Source organism: Natator depressus, chromosome 3, assembly GCF_965152275.1.
Source record: "Natator depressus isolate rNatDep1 chromosome 3, rNatDep2.hap1, whole genome shotgun sequence".
NCBI lineage: Eukaryota > Metazoa > Chordata > Testudines > Cheloniidae > Natator > Natator depressus.
The window spans coordinates 122,880,670-122,896,350 of NC_134236.1; the positions used below are offsets into that span (position 1 = coordinate 122,880,670).

Sequence of the window (15,681 nt, forward strand, 5' to 3'; positions counted from 1 at the left end):
ATGGTAAATAAACAAAGATAGAACCTCTATTTCCAGAATGTGGAGAATGATGTATGAATAAAGGCTAAATGGTACTTGTGAAAAAGAAAAAAGGTCACCAGTACATATAATTTTTCTGTACATATACACACATATATAGCATTTATCTGTTAGTCACCAACAGTATGCTTGGAGCTGTACAAGACAAAAATGTACAGACTGATATGGGAAAGATAGAGAATATAAGACAATGTGGTGTAAAAATATTTTATTGGCAAGAGTTTGGGATGAGCTGTACAACAAACAAATTGTGAAGTCAAGATGAGATTATCCACCACAACCCAGACTCATACCAATAAAATCTTTTCTACCACACCGTACCATCATGACTTTTTACGTTAAATAGTTTACACAAAAACTGTGTTAGAAATGTTTTAACATTTTAAAAAATGTTATTGGTATTCCCTTTCATATCGCTTCCCCTGTAAAACCAGGAACTTTGGTACCAGGAGCCAACTGTATAGCCCTTGAAAGAAGAGAAAAATGGAAACTAATATTTCAGAAATTTCTAAGAATAACTTACAATAACTTAACTTTACCGAGAGAGAGAGAGGATGATATTTTAAGATCCAATATCTCAAATACGAGGTTATTAGATAAAACCACATAAACCAAGCTGAATGCTTAGCATACTCCAGGGGCAAACTTCACAAAGTTTTGCTGTCCTGAAATATTTGAGCCAAATCCATGCTCCCCCAGAAACCTCAACAGGACTTCCTGACTCCTCCACCAACAACCTACCCGCACAGCTATTCATTATGATTCTAGCTCCCTTCCTCCTTACAACTCCCACAATACATCCCTCTAGTTCCTTCCTTCCTCTTAGGCTACACTACACACCACTGGCGGAAACATGTAGGGTATCTGTAACTACATGCTACAGTGAAAATCCTACTGCGTCCACATTGTGGTGTGTAGCTACTGCGTCAATGAAAGGCTCTAGCAAGGAGAAAAAAGCAAGGAAAAGCTTCAGCAGCTCCATGTTGCCAGAGCTTTTCACTGTGGGGAGGAAAGGCTCTGGCAGTGGGGAGGCAGTGGGGAAAGCCTCCAACAATGGGGAGCTGGCAGAACCTTTCCCTGCTGCCTCCGGCTGCTGGAGTCTTTCCCTGCAGTGGGAAAAGGCTCCAGCAGTTGGGAGCCACTGGGCCCTTTCCCTAATGCTCCCCGGCTGCTGGAGTCTTTCCCCACTGCCAGGGTCTTTCCCTGTGGCAGGAGCAGGCTCCAGCAGTGGAGAGCTGGTGGCTCTTTTCCTCACTGCCCCAACATTGCTGGAGTCATTCCCTGTGGCAGGGGAAGGCTCCAGCAGCCAGTTATTTTCCTAAGGAGGAGAGAGGCAATGGGAAGGCCACAGGACACTACGCTCCTAATGATAGCACTGTAGATTGGAGGCATGGCTTGGGCATGAACAGAATGTGCACAATATGTATTCACATATGTAACCACAGCCTTCAGTCATGCCTTTACTCACCTAAGTCATGCCCCACCAGCTACACTGCTATTTATACTTGTGCTAAGGGGACTATGCACGTATGTACTCTACACGTTGCCAAAAGTAGCATGCCATATAGACATAGCTTTATGTCTCTGAAGATCTGCAGGGCCCGGCAGATCTGCTACCCCCTCTGCTAGCTGCAACCCAGAAAGCAGAAGATCTAGAGTTGCTTATTTTGTATCCTCTGGAGTTTCAGAAGCTCAGTAATAATTTTATAGTGCAGCTAAAAGGGAAATCAAAAAATGAGAGAAAGTTTTAGCTGAGTGGCAACTAGGGAATGGCAGACCTGCTGGGGGCCCCAATATTTTAGAGCAAAGAGGAAAAGGAGACTGAAATGAGACAAGGACAGATGATTTGAGTTTGGACTTGGTTTGAGCCTGCGATTGTTAACGTGTGTCAGGGGGGAAACAAGAAAGCGTTTAAAGAATTGAACTGTCTGGGAGACTGTCATGGGGGCAGGAAAAAGGATCAGGTATTGAACTGTGTGGAAACAAGCTGGGAATTTGGATTAGATACGAATAGCAGTGAAAGCAGGAAAAACATGGATCAGTTCAGTCAAGAAGAGGGTTGGAAACTGGATTAGGTAGGAACAGATGGAGCTCTGACAATTTACACTAGCTGAGGATCTGCTGCAGAGAGAACAAGAAAATCAATTGGATAGAGAGAGCATATTGAGATACAAGCGGTGAAATCCTGGCCCCACTGAAGTCAATGGCAATAATCCCATTGATTTATTTGGCCCATTATTTCACCCAGAGGGAAAAACGTACCCAATCTGACTCAGACATGAGTCATGAAAAGAAGTTCAGAATATGAAGGTTACTTTCCTGTAATAAGGGTTCTTCGAGGGGGACTCTGCATAGTCCCACTCATGGGATGCTCTGACTGGTGCAGCTTAAACAGTAGAACTCTAACTAGCAGTACCACTGGAGTGCTCACACACCTCCTTCATCCCTCCCCTCAGTGAACATTGAACGTTCTAATGCAAGGGTATATAAGGGATGTGACAATCTAGCTGCCTCAGCTCCTTCACCCACAATCCTTTTTCGAGGTAGTGGGAGAAAGGTGAGCCAGGAGTGTGAACATACAGAGTCCATATTAAAGAGCCCTGGTTGCAGACAAGTAACCCTCTTTTTTTTCTTTTTTTTTTGAGTGTCCCTGCATAGTCCCACTCATGAGACAGATTAACAAACAGCACTCTTATCCAGAATAGTGAGATTACAGAGTCCTATCTGAATACGGACTGCAGAACTACCTTGTCAAATTTTCCATCAGATCTAGATTCCAAATTGAACAAATAGTGTTTAGCGAAAGTATGGATTGAACTCCAATTGCGGCTCTACATATCTCTATTAGAAGAATGTGTCTAAAAAGAAGCCATAAAGGCTGCCTTCGATCTAGCTGAATGTGTTTTAATTTCCTGAGGAAGAGACAAAGATCATCAATTTATAAGCTTCTTGAATACAAATCTAACCCATCTTGAGAGCATTTGCACAGAAATAGCTTTACCCTTATTCCTCTTTTCATGCACAATAAACAATTCTGGAGACTCTCTAAATCATTTAGTCACATCTAAACAAAAGACTAACGCCCTTCTAACATCTAGCGTGTGGGCAAGTCTACACTACAAAATTAAGTCAACCTAAGTTACGTTGACGTACAGCCACCACAGTAATTAAATGGCTTTTGCATGTCCACACTATGCTACTTGTGTCAGTGGTCCTCACCAGGAGCGTTTGCACCAATTTAACTTGCACTGTGGGGCATTGTGGGATGGCTTCTGAAAGGCAGCATCAGTTGATGTAAGCAATGCAGTGTCTACACTGACACTGTGTTGACCTAATTACATCAACCTAAGTCCTTCGCCTCTTATGCGGTGTAGTGGGAGAGTTACATCAGTGGGAACTACATTTTACTGTAGACGCTTGCAGAGTTAGGTTGACGTAAGCTGCCTTACATCAGCCTAACTCTAGTGTAGACCAGGGCTATGTAAATTAGCTTCTCCATCTCGAGTATGAGGCTCAGAAAACAACATTAGTAAAATAATAGACTGGTTATAAAAAAAAATCTGAGGCCATCTTTTGGGTGTGTATGGAGAATTGCTTTATCTTTATGAAAAACAGTAAATGGTGGCTCAGCCATTAACACATGGTATAATTCACTTATACACCCTGTTGAAGTGATAGCTGTCAAAAAACAGTCTTAATAGACAAATGGAACAATGTATAATTTCCCAAAGGTTCAAAGGGAGGTTTCATCAATTGTGAAAGCACTATGTACAAATCCCAAAATGGCACAGGGTGTCCTTTTGGAGAATAAAAATTATTAAGACCTTTTAAGAACCTTTTAACTACATCATGAGTAAATATTTATTTACTGTCCACAGGTATATGGTATGCTGATATGTCTGAGAGATGAACCCTCACTGAAGATAGTCAAAGACTCATTCTCTTAACACACAATAAATATTCTAATAGATAATGGGCACAAAAGCCATTTAATTAATGGGCATTGTATATGGCTCTATATCAGGGGTGGGCAAACTTTTTGGCCTGAGGGCCACATCAGGGTTCCAAAACTGTATGGAGGGCCGAGTAGGGAAGGCTGTGCCTCCCCAAACAGCCTGGCCCTCACCCCCTATCCGCTCCCTCCCACTTCCCGCCCCCTGACTGCATCCCTCAGAACCCCCGACCCATCCAACTCCCTGACTCCTTGTCCCCAACCACCCCCTCCTGGGATCCCCTGCCCCTAACTGACCCCCCCAGCATCCCCCCCCTGCTCCCTGACTGCCCCGCCCCCTATCTACACCCCCACCCCCTGACAGGCCTCCCAGGACCCCACCCCCTATTCAACCCCCCCCAAAGCCCCTTTCAGAATGCGGCCCTGCGAACGGGGGAGGAGGACTCAGGAGGAGCAGGGGCAGCCACGCAGCCAGAGAGAAGCAGACGTTTCCCCTTCAAAGCGCTGCTTCTCTTTGGCCAAATGCTCGGCCGCCCGGTGCTCCTCCTGAGTCCTCTGCCTGTGTTCGTGCCACCCGCACCGCCCACCTGCTCCCTGTGGCTGCAGGTGAGCCTCCCTCCCTGCTCTCCCCTGCCCCCACAGTGCAGCCCCCTCCCGTGCTGGCTGCACGACAAGCTGAGGCGGCAGGGGGACAGCAGGGGAGTGGCTGGGGACTAGCCTCCCTGGCTGGGAGCTCAAGGGCCGGGCAGGATGGTCCCGTGGACTGGATGTGGCCTGCGGGCCATAGTTTGCCCACCTCTGCTCTATATCATACATGAAAACCCATCATAAAAATCTTTCTCATTTATGACTAACAAATTATAACTGAGTTAAAAAAAGAATTAGATAAATTCATGGAGGATAGGTCCATCAATGGCTATTAGCCAAGATGGTCAGGGATGCAACCCCATGCCCTGAATGTCCCTAAGCCTCTGACTGCCAGATGCTGGGACTGGATGACAGTGGATAGATCACATGATAATTGCCCTGTTCTGTTCATTCCCTCTGAAGCATGTGGCATTGGCCACTGTCAGAAGACAGGATACTGGGCGATGTATGGGCGAGATGGACCATTGGTCTGACCCAGTATGGCCATTATTATGTTTGTATTTTCATGGGGACTCTTTCCTTGAATTTAGCAGTATATTTCACACCTCTAATGAACAAGACTTTTCTATAATTCCGGAGTCTTATTCCTCATGCCGTTAGATGAGGAGACTGAAGATTGGGGTGACAGACCATCCCTTGTTGTCCCGTCAACAAATCTGGTTCTAGTGGTTGAGGTTTGATTAACCCTCAGGATAGGTGAATTAAGTCCAGGTACCACTGTTGTCTGGCCCAAACTGGTGCTATTAAAATTACCTTGGCTTTGTCTTGTATTATTTTGTTTATCTGTCTTTGAATGAGGAAAATGCATACACTAAGCCTTGATCCCAATTTATTAGAAACGCATCTGATATTGAGTCCTTGATTGATATTGAGTTATCACATCTTTATCTTTCCCCACATCATCAGTTCCTTAGCTCTTGCTTTTGGAACTGGCTCATCGAATCTGACACAACTGGATTTGAAGAAGAATGTCTCCTGATTCTACCACAAGAAAATGTACCCAGGATAGGCTTGAAGACCCGCGGGTCAGAAGTATCTTTCTCTCACTGACTGGCTGTTTGCAAAGAGACTGACACCAACAAGGACTGAGCATTCATGCTCACCATAACAACTGTGTGCTTTTGTAGTAGAATGGCTCAGGAAACAGAGTCCGAAACCACAGTAGTTTTCCTCTTTGAATCCTTCCTACTTAGAGACCATTTAGTACTGTGTACTGAGGTGGAAGGTTTGTCCTTCTTCCCTCCAGACTCAGAGATGATGCTGGTCTCTGAGACGTGTTCAGACCTTGTACTTGCTCGGTTCTGGGTGGTTTTCCTGACAGCACTTCTTGTAATAAAACTGTCTGTTCCATCGTTCCTTTTTAGCTCATGTAAAAGTTGAACAAATCAAGCATTTTGAAGGTGAGTGTCCCTCTCTCAAACATGCCAGGTTGGTATGTGTGTCAGATGCTGGAAAAATGCCAGACACGACACGCATATTATAAAAAATGGGCTTTATATTCTTCAGCTCCACCCTCTCCAAACCAAAGATTTACAGCTATCTAACAAACTACTAACTAATTCTAACTATAAAATTAACTAGCTAACAAGCTCCGGATCCAGGAGCTCCAGATGAAGAGAGACAATTGCACATCTGCTTTATGCTGCTCATTACTGATTCTTTATTACAGTTTGCATTAGTGCCTTTTTTGGGTCTGGACACTTATGAGAAAACTCCTGGGAATGATAAATGATTACTAAGGGATCTCAAAAGTTGACAGAGAAATTATATACCATTTTTGTTTTGATAACTCCCTCTAAAATAATTGGCTTTTTCTCCCCCTCAAACCCTGCTCAATGTTAGTTCCTTTAAAGTGACCTCTGCTGTCATAATGCATCATCTCTGTTCTCTTGATCTATTTTTTTTCCAGCAAGATTGTTCCTAACAAGAATACTTCTGAGTTTCCTTGTGTGTGCAAATTTGTCTGCAATGGAAACTTTGTAATCAGCCAGGACCCACTTAAGCTTCCAATAGACATTTTCAATTAAAGTGAATGAGGAAGCTCTTATTAAAAAAACAAACAAAAAACAGATCAAGCACCCAAATCATTTATCGACTATATGTGTGTGTAAGCTTAAAAATTACAAATAAGCATATGGTAAAGCAAATATTCTGGATTGTCATGAACTGTAACAATTTGAATAATTCACAATTTTTTTAAAAAAATCACAGAATCATATAGAAATAACAGCAAGAGACTACGATAATATAATAAATCTCCCCATTGGTGCAAGAGTATTCCCTATAGTACACTGTTCTAGTCTAGATGTAAAGGATCCCAGGCTTTGAGGTTTCCATCACTTCAATTGAGTATCAAATCCTCAGACAAAAACTTCTCACTGCTAAGAACATTTTATGGGTATTAAGTCCCCATTTTCCCTTTCTTAATTTCATCTCTATACTATCTGTGTACCACATTAAATATATCCTCTCCATCTTTGGTGTTAGCATTATCCAACTATTTGTCAACTGTTATGCTCCCACTTTAGTCATCACTTGACCAAATACACATATTTAGTTCTTCCAACCCCATAATGTGTGTGTGTGTGTGTGTTTGTGTTTGTTTTTAAGGCACCAATTTACCTTTTATTTTCTGGTTATGAGGTGCCCAAATCTATGTATTAGTGTAGGCTTAACTCCCAGAGCTATTTCGAGAGGAATTTACCTTCCTTCTTTATAAGGTGATGAGTCTGGGAATGCAGACCAAAACGGCACTGTTTTTTTTTTTTCTGCTGCCATATCACATTACAAACGTATAGAATTTGCTGTCCACTCTCTTATCACTCCTATGCCTCTTTTAGTTTGATTACTTCTTATGTTTCTCCCTCCTATAAATCTCCATCATTTGAACAGTTTTTATTCAATATGTTAACTCACGAATCTGAGTAAAACAGGGAGCCGTGAAATAATTTAAATATTTTGTAATTGTAACTACCAGATTGTACTCATTCTGAGCATGATGGGAAGGAAAGATTCTACACTCTACTGTCTGATACAAACAGACATATATGGATCAAAAACATATGCAGAGTATGTGCAATTATTCAAGTCAAATTTGCTCTGAAGACCATGAATATCTACAACACAACTTTGATATACTACAGCAGAAGTTTATTATGACTCACTGCGTCTGATACAAATGGTACTGCAGCTCCTGTATCCACTTCCATCTGAAGTGGTTGGGCCTTCCAGAATGTAAGGGACTGGGTTGTAGGTGGTCTGGCCTAGTGGTCACAGTGTCCACACATCAAGGATGGCCACAATACAGTAGTCAGTGAACAAAGATTGGAGGAATCGCTAGAGCCAGGATCAATAAGCAAGATTCAGGGTCAGAGTCAGTCTGGGGTCTGAGACCAGAGATCAAAGGTAGTGCCAGGCTAGAATCAGAAGGCAACAGTCAGGGTCAGAGCCAGGCTAGAGTCAAAGACTGCAGATCAGAAGGCAAGGTGTGATCGGGAGTCACAGCACCACCAGAAGTCTGTATGGTTGCCCATACAACTTCCTCGGGCAGCTTCCAGGGTTAAATGGTGTGGTTGGCTACTCTGCCACTCTTGACTCTTTGGGTAGTACTTCCCGCAACGCCTAATTACCACAACATTTCCTGGATGTGGCTGTGCATGCCCTCTCAGTGGCAACATCAGCTGTCCTAGGCTCTGCAGCCTGGGTTCTAGTCCATGGATCCTTACATTACCCCCTCGTCAGGGCACCCTTCCTTTGGGTGGCACCAGCCCTGGTTTGTCTGAGTGGTCTTGATGAAACCTTTTTACCAGGTCAAGGGCATGGACATGGGCAGCAAGTTCCCAGAAGCACTCTTCAGGACTATAGCCCTCTAAATCAATTAGGTAGTAGAGTCTTACCCTCCGCAGTTTAGAGTCAAAGACAGTGTGGTCTCCTTGGACCTGGACAAGCGGGGGTCTGTTGGGATCGGTTGGGCAAAGGGTCCTCTGTGTAAGTCTTCCAAAGGGATACATGGAAAACAGGATGTATCTTAAGGGATCAAGGGAGCTGCAATTTCAAGGTGACAGGGTTGATTTGCTGACCAATATGGAATGGTCCAAGGAACTGGTGGTCTAGCTTGTGGGACAGCCTGTTCGTATGTCCATTAACTTGAGTGTTTCACATCAAAATCATGAGACAAACTGTGGTCCTCTGCCTGAGGTGATAGAGTGAAAACCCATGAAGATGGATAACAGTTACCACTAGGAGTTGAGCCATTGTTTCAGCAGAGGGCAGGTGATCATGAAATATGAAGTCTGCCATTTCAGTCAGTTGGTCTACAACAGTCAAAACCATTGTTTGGCAGTCAGAGTCAGGGATTCCCACTCTGAAACCCATGGCAATTGAGGCCCAAGGTCTAAGTGGAGTTGCCAGCAGTACTAGGGTGCCAAGAGGCTTAGTTTGTGGAGTGTTGGTGCATGCACACAGGTCACAAGAGTCAATATAGTTACAGACTTTGGCTTGCATACAGGGCCACCAGGAGAAACAGGAAGCTGTGCGGTAAGTCTAAAGGTGGCCAAAATGGTGCCAACAGAGTGTCATGGCAGAGATGGAGCACTTCTAGCCAGGGGAACCCCAGTGGAACATATATGTGCCCACTGAGGTATGTGATCCTATCTTGTGTGAAGCACTGCATTTCGGTTCTGACTTTCATTTGCTCAGGCTGTTCCCATCATCTCCTGGACTAACAGATCACCCCACAAAGCAGATCCAATTACATCAAGCAAGTCTTGGTATTATGGCACTAAGGAAGTTGTGAGGTTTTAGGAGACAGGGCGGTTCTTGGTTAGGCTCTTTGCACTCCTGGTAACATTTGACCATTCAGGATAAGTCATCGGCATTCCCATTCCTGGTTCCCAGCTGACAGGTGATGATTAAATCAAACCAAGAGAAGAATAATACCTACATGAGCTGTCTTTGGTTCAAGGCTCAAGCCTTATGCAGATATTCGAAGTTCTTATGGTCAGAAAAGACTTCCACTGGGTGTTGGGTTCCCTCCAGGTGATGGCACCACTCTTCAAAGGCTGATTTAATTGTGAGCAGTTATTTATGTAATATTTCATAACTCCGTTTGGTGGGGTGAGTTTTTGGGAGTAGTAGGTGCAGGGCTGCAACACTGACTGTGGACATGCCTCTAACAACATATGGCCCCAGTGGCTACATTGGAGGTATCAGCAGCCAATATGAATACCTTGGACCGGGTCTGGATGTACTAGAATGCATGTTCAAAAGCATGATGAGCTTCAGGCAGCCAAACAAATATGGTGGCCTTGTAGAGGAGGTTTGTCATGGGGGCTATTTACCCTGAAAAGCCTGGAATGAACCATTGGTAAAAATTCACAAAACCCAGGAAGAACTGTAACTTCTGGGGGGACCTGGACACTGCCCAGCTGTGGATAGTCTCCACCTCTGGGGATCCGTCTTAATGCCCACAGAGCAAGGGATATTACCCAAAAATTCTGTGGCGGATTAATGAAACGTACATTTTAACAATTTATGTAGTTTTCCCAAGATGGAATGAACATGGTAACAATGCTGCTCAGGATTATATGAAAACACAAGTATGCCATCGAGATAGATGCCTACATACTGGTCCAAGACATTGCTAAATACATCGTTCATGAAGTGTTGAAAGTTTACAGGAGCGCTGGTCAGACCAAATGGCATTAGTAAATATTTCAAGTGCCCATAGCAGGTTTGAAAGGCAATCTTCCCTTCATTTCCCGCCCTCATGCACACTAGGTTGTAAGCCTCCTAAAGGTCCACTTTGATGAAAATTCTGGCTGACCTCACACAGTCTAGTAACCCCGAAGCTAGCGACGGGGGATTTAGCTGGATGTTGTTAGCTAGATGCAACAGTGCTGATTTGACAAGATGCACACTCTTTATCTTCATAAAAAGTTTCAAGCACATGATATGCAAACTGAGGTCCACCATTGTGAGCTTTGTTGGCAGGCTCTGATGGCTAAGTATTTTACACTATAGTACTGGATGATGCTTTCAGTAGATCCAGGTGATCCCTGAGATGAACTTTAATATCTAATATTCTGGAACTGCATGACAATCACAACACAACATATTATTTCCAAGCTATTGTGAAACTGTGTCTTGATAACATTGTTTTTATAGCATCACCTTACCACCTCTACTTCCTCTTTCTCTCTTTTTATATACAATACAATCATCCGTGTTGCCATTCCAGTTATGAGAATCTTCCCACTAGTTTTCAGTTATGCCCACCAGTTCACAAACCATCATTTAGTAACACTTCTAGATCTTCTTTCTTGTTTCCCATAATCCTTGCATTTATGTATAGATTAATACTGTAATGTTAATATACTTCTTCTTTAGTTTCTTTTTGAGAGCACTGCATCTTGTTTATTTGTGCATGTTAAAACAGCAGAGACAACACCGTCTAGTGGAAAGGACACTGGACTATCCCCAACTCTGCCACTGACCTGCTGTATGACCTTGAGCAAGTCACTGTACCTTTCTATGCCTGTTTCACAACCCATAATTTGTTTCTCTTGTCCATTTAGATTGTAAGATTAGAGAATTTCTGTTACTATGTGTATGCACAAGCCTTTACACAATGGGGATCTGATCTCAGTTGAGGGAAGGGGTCTAGACACTACACAAATAATAATGCCAGATAGTTTGAATTGGGCAAAAGTGTCCCTCCCCTTCTCATTTCCTGTTTAGTTTGATGTTCACTTGATAAATGCTACATATTTTGAACCTTAAAGGGTTTCTAACCAATCTGCTGAAGTGGAGATCATAAATTCTAAACGGCCACCTCTCATCACAGCTTTCCAATCTTCCATGAACCCCAAAACCATTCTCTTTATTTCTTTGGTGCATCCGGTAGCAGTCTAGCCCTTCCTTCTCTCATGCTTGGAATAAAAAGGATCTCACATCACCCCATCTTCTATGTTTTTATCAGCTCCCTGAAACAATTCCTGATTTTGCTGAATACTCTTTCAGTGCTGTCATTCTATCACCACATCTTACTAGAATCAGTAAGAATTCCTTCAGCATTTTTCAAGCTAATCAGTCACTTATTCTGACATCATTTGCTGTGCTGCCAGAAGGCATCTGACTGTCCCACTTCCTTCATATGACCCTCAGATTTTTAAGCCCCATTTCTCACTCTGTAGTCACCAATCAGGATTACTTCTTTTTTTTACCATGGCTCCAGTTTCACTACTTGTCTGTTAATAACTGGTTGAGTGCTTAGTAGTCCGATTCTGCTCTGTTTTGTTGAGGACAATATACCTATAGCAGGTACTGAAATTAAGTGTCTCCATACATATTTCTCTCCTGCCCTTCCTGCATCTTTTATTTTTTTTCTAATGTCACATGCCTCAATTTTCCATATAGTGTGTCGATCTGCCATTTCCCTCCTTATGATAATTTCCTTTCCGTCTCCATTCAGAAACTTCATTTCTCTCTAACACACCTCAACTACCATTCCAGCTCCTCCTTCTCCCTCTTCAGAAAAGAAAAGGAGTGTACCTCATACATATACAGCCTTCATGGTCTTCATTCATAAAGTGGACAATTGCTCATGTTCCACATCAGCCACCTTGCATCCTTTCCTATCTGAAATGTTTGTTCCATGGTTAGAACCTGCTAGGATCAGAGCACTCTGTCACCACATCTTGGCAGACTTCCATTCACTGTTAAGGTATCTTTTAGAAAGTTTTCTTTTTTAACACCTACCACCATTAGTTGATGTCTCAGTCTGGCACTCAGCAATGAACTCCCACTCAGATCAAACTCCCTTTTGGTTTGGACTCATCTCTGTCGTCCTTCTTTCAAGGCTGTGAGCAGAGCTCCTGTGTGTTCCATGATTCCTTGATATACCCAACTCTTTCTGCAGAATCTAAGCTTTATTTAAAAAAAGTTTTTACTCCTTATGGTTGCAAAACAAACGCATTATCCTTAAAATCTTCAGCTGAATATAAACCAATGTTACATTGTTTTCATGAGTCTGCCTGAAACAATACCTCTAAGAGACACATGAATTGACCCATTAATCTCAATAGAACATTAACTCTGAAATTGAGATGACAATGTATATATGCTGCATCTCTCTCTCCCTCTCTCTCTCTGTGTGTGTATATATATATATATATATACACATACACACACACACATATATATAATCAACAGTAAATATACCACTAGCATGTAGCAGAAGCATCCAGCTGGGCATGCCAAATATCCTTGTCTGCGTTCTGTTGCCAAAACCTTGGAGGGGGGAGGGTGTTTTTGCCTTCCTCTGTAGCATGTGGGTGCAGGTCACTTGCCAAGATTATTTGGATACATCACACTTAATGATTTCCCCACCATTGTGCAGTCCTTGGGTGCTGGTTTACATCAGTCCCTCTTATTCTCTGCCTATGCCACATAATAGTCTAGTCTCATAATATTTTGGTGTCATTTCAATTGTTGGGTTTATTGAGTGGGTGCTGGGTGGTGTTGGTGGCCTGTGATGCACAGGTCAGACTAGAAGATCTAGCGGTCCCTTTTGGCCTCAAACTCTATGATTATGAACTGCCAGTTGGTTCCTTCCCAGCTACCAAAACCTCTAGTTTCAGCCCTGAAAATGTCTACAATCTCTCTCTCTCTCACACACAGTATGGATGGAAAATGCAGGGATAGACTAAACCGTGCTGATGTATTAATCATTAGAATTCACTAAATACTGGAAGTTTGGAATGGTACCTGAAACTGTTGTTGAACTTCCCATCTGCTTCAGAAGCCAGAGGCCTTGCCGAAGAGTTTTGGTCCAGCTTTCCAGAGCAATACATTTACCCCTTAACTATGAACAGCACCTCAAATGTCACCTTGAAACACATTCCAAAAACCAGTCCTTATGGCCAGTCTGCCTTGGCCTTAAATAGATTAATGCGGGGAGGCAGGGATAGAGCTCCCATCCTAACCCTTGCATGGCCCATGTAAGGGTCAGGCCAAATTTCAATACCTGTGCTCAGGGGACATGCAGGGAGAAATCCATACCACCCATAATAGGATGTGGCAAAGCTGAAAGGAATGGGGGCATGGTTCCCCCTACTCCTATGCGCTGACAGCAAATTGCTGTGGTGTGGTATTGGATGTTCAGCCTGTGCATTTTCAGGAACTTCAGGAGGCATTATACCTTCCTGAGACACCTCCCTGTGATTCTCTTGAAGTGATGTGATTGCACATCTCCCCTTGGAGTGTCTGTGCTTATTGTAAATAACTTTAAAACTGCCTTAAAATTAACCTGACTGAAGGCATCTCAGTGTAAATAAATCTGAGTTGCCAGCCCTGAATATCTGAAAATCAATTCTTCCTTTATTCATCTAAGTTTTAGGTTTCATGTTTTATCCTGCAAAAAGTTGGGTTACAGATTCCCTGAATAAAGTTAGACCCCAGTAACAGATTCTGTGTTTCGTCCTGAAACAACCTGACAACACCACTATAATCTCAAGCACTTCAGCATGTGCAGGAAGGTTTAGAAGCTTCTTAAAGTGTAACTGTCAAGGTTCCTTCCGCACTCTGAACTCTAGGGTACAGATGTGGGGACCTGCATGAAAGACCCCCTAAGCTTCTTCTTACCAGCTTAGGTTAAAAACTTCCCCAAAGTAAAAACTTTGCCTTTTTCTTGAACTGTATGCTGCCACCACCAAGCGTTTTAAACAAAGTACAGGGAAAGAGACCACTTGGAGACGTCTTCTCCCCCAAAATATCACCCCAAGCCCTACACCCCCTTTCCTGGGGAAGGCTTGATAACAATCCTCACCAGTTTGTACAGGTGAACACAGACCCAAACCCTTGGATCTTAAGAACAATGAAAAATCAATCAGGTTCTTAAAAGAAGAATTTTAATTAAACAAAAGGTAAAAGAATCACCTCTGTAAAATCAGGATGGTAAATACCTTACAGGGTAATCAGATTCAAAACAGAGAGAATCCCTCTAGGCAAAACCTTAAGTTACAAAAAGACACAAAAACAGGAATATACATTCCATCCAGCACAGCTTATTTTACCTGCCATTAAACAAAAGGAAATCTAATGCATTTCTAGCTAGATTACTAACTAACTTAACAGGAGTTGTAAGGCTGCATTTCTGATCTGTTCCCACCAAAAGCATCACACAGATAGACAAGCCCTTTGTTCCGCCCCCTCCAGATTTGAAAGTATCTTGTCCCCTCATTGGTCATTTTGGGTCAGGTGCCAGCGAGGTTACCTTAGCTTCTTAACCCTTTACAGGTGAAAGGGATTTGCCTCTGGCCAGGAGGGATTTTATAGTACTGTATACAGAAAGGTGGGTACCCTTCCCTTTATATTTATGACAGTAATACAGAACCCTAAATGTAGGAACTGGCTTTTCAATTCACCTTAAAAACATTTTTGGCCCCATATATTTTCTTTAGTAAAAACAATTCACCTAAAAGCAAAGCACAGCAGTTTATGTATGATGACTATGTGCATCAACACTATCAGCAGGAGATGCCCTGGAGAATGACAACAGCAATTTGCATTCTATAGTTTCTTTTGTGTGCCCAAACTCCCTAAAGCATTTGACAAAGCAATAAATATCATGCCCATGAAGATGTAGTGATAGGATGTCAATATCGTAGTGACTCTCTGCAACCAGATACAGCAGCCATTCTGTGCACAGCAATGTCCCCCACACAGCTGAAAACACAAGTGCCAATTAATCTGTGCTCATTAAAATAGAAAGAGTTGTTCCTGTGCGGGACAGTTTATGTAGTCACCTGAACCGCTATAGAATGCGCCTCATTGTTCTTTGATGTCACTGCCAGGATAGTAGTTCTAACAACTCAGCAATCTCTAGTTTTGTATTGGGAGGCTGATACATATATTATTTCCAGATTTCTCAAATGTCTTAAACCTATGTTCTTATGCTTCCCCCAGCAAATGCTGCCATCTCCACAAATATCACTCATAGGAAGAAAGAGAAGCTTATGAAATGAGAGTGGCAGTATTGGTAA

The 15,681-nt window shown here is 42.8% G+C and overlaps 1 protein-coding gene across 1 annotated transcript in view; it reads right to left on the reverse strand.

The window, feature by feature from the left end:
* Positions 1–15,681, reverse strand: part of PRKN (parkin RBR E3 ubiquitin protein ligase) — a 1,223,721-nt gene that overhangs the window by 945,467 nt on the left and 262,573 nt on the right. The window lies entirely within an intron of this gene.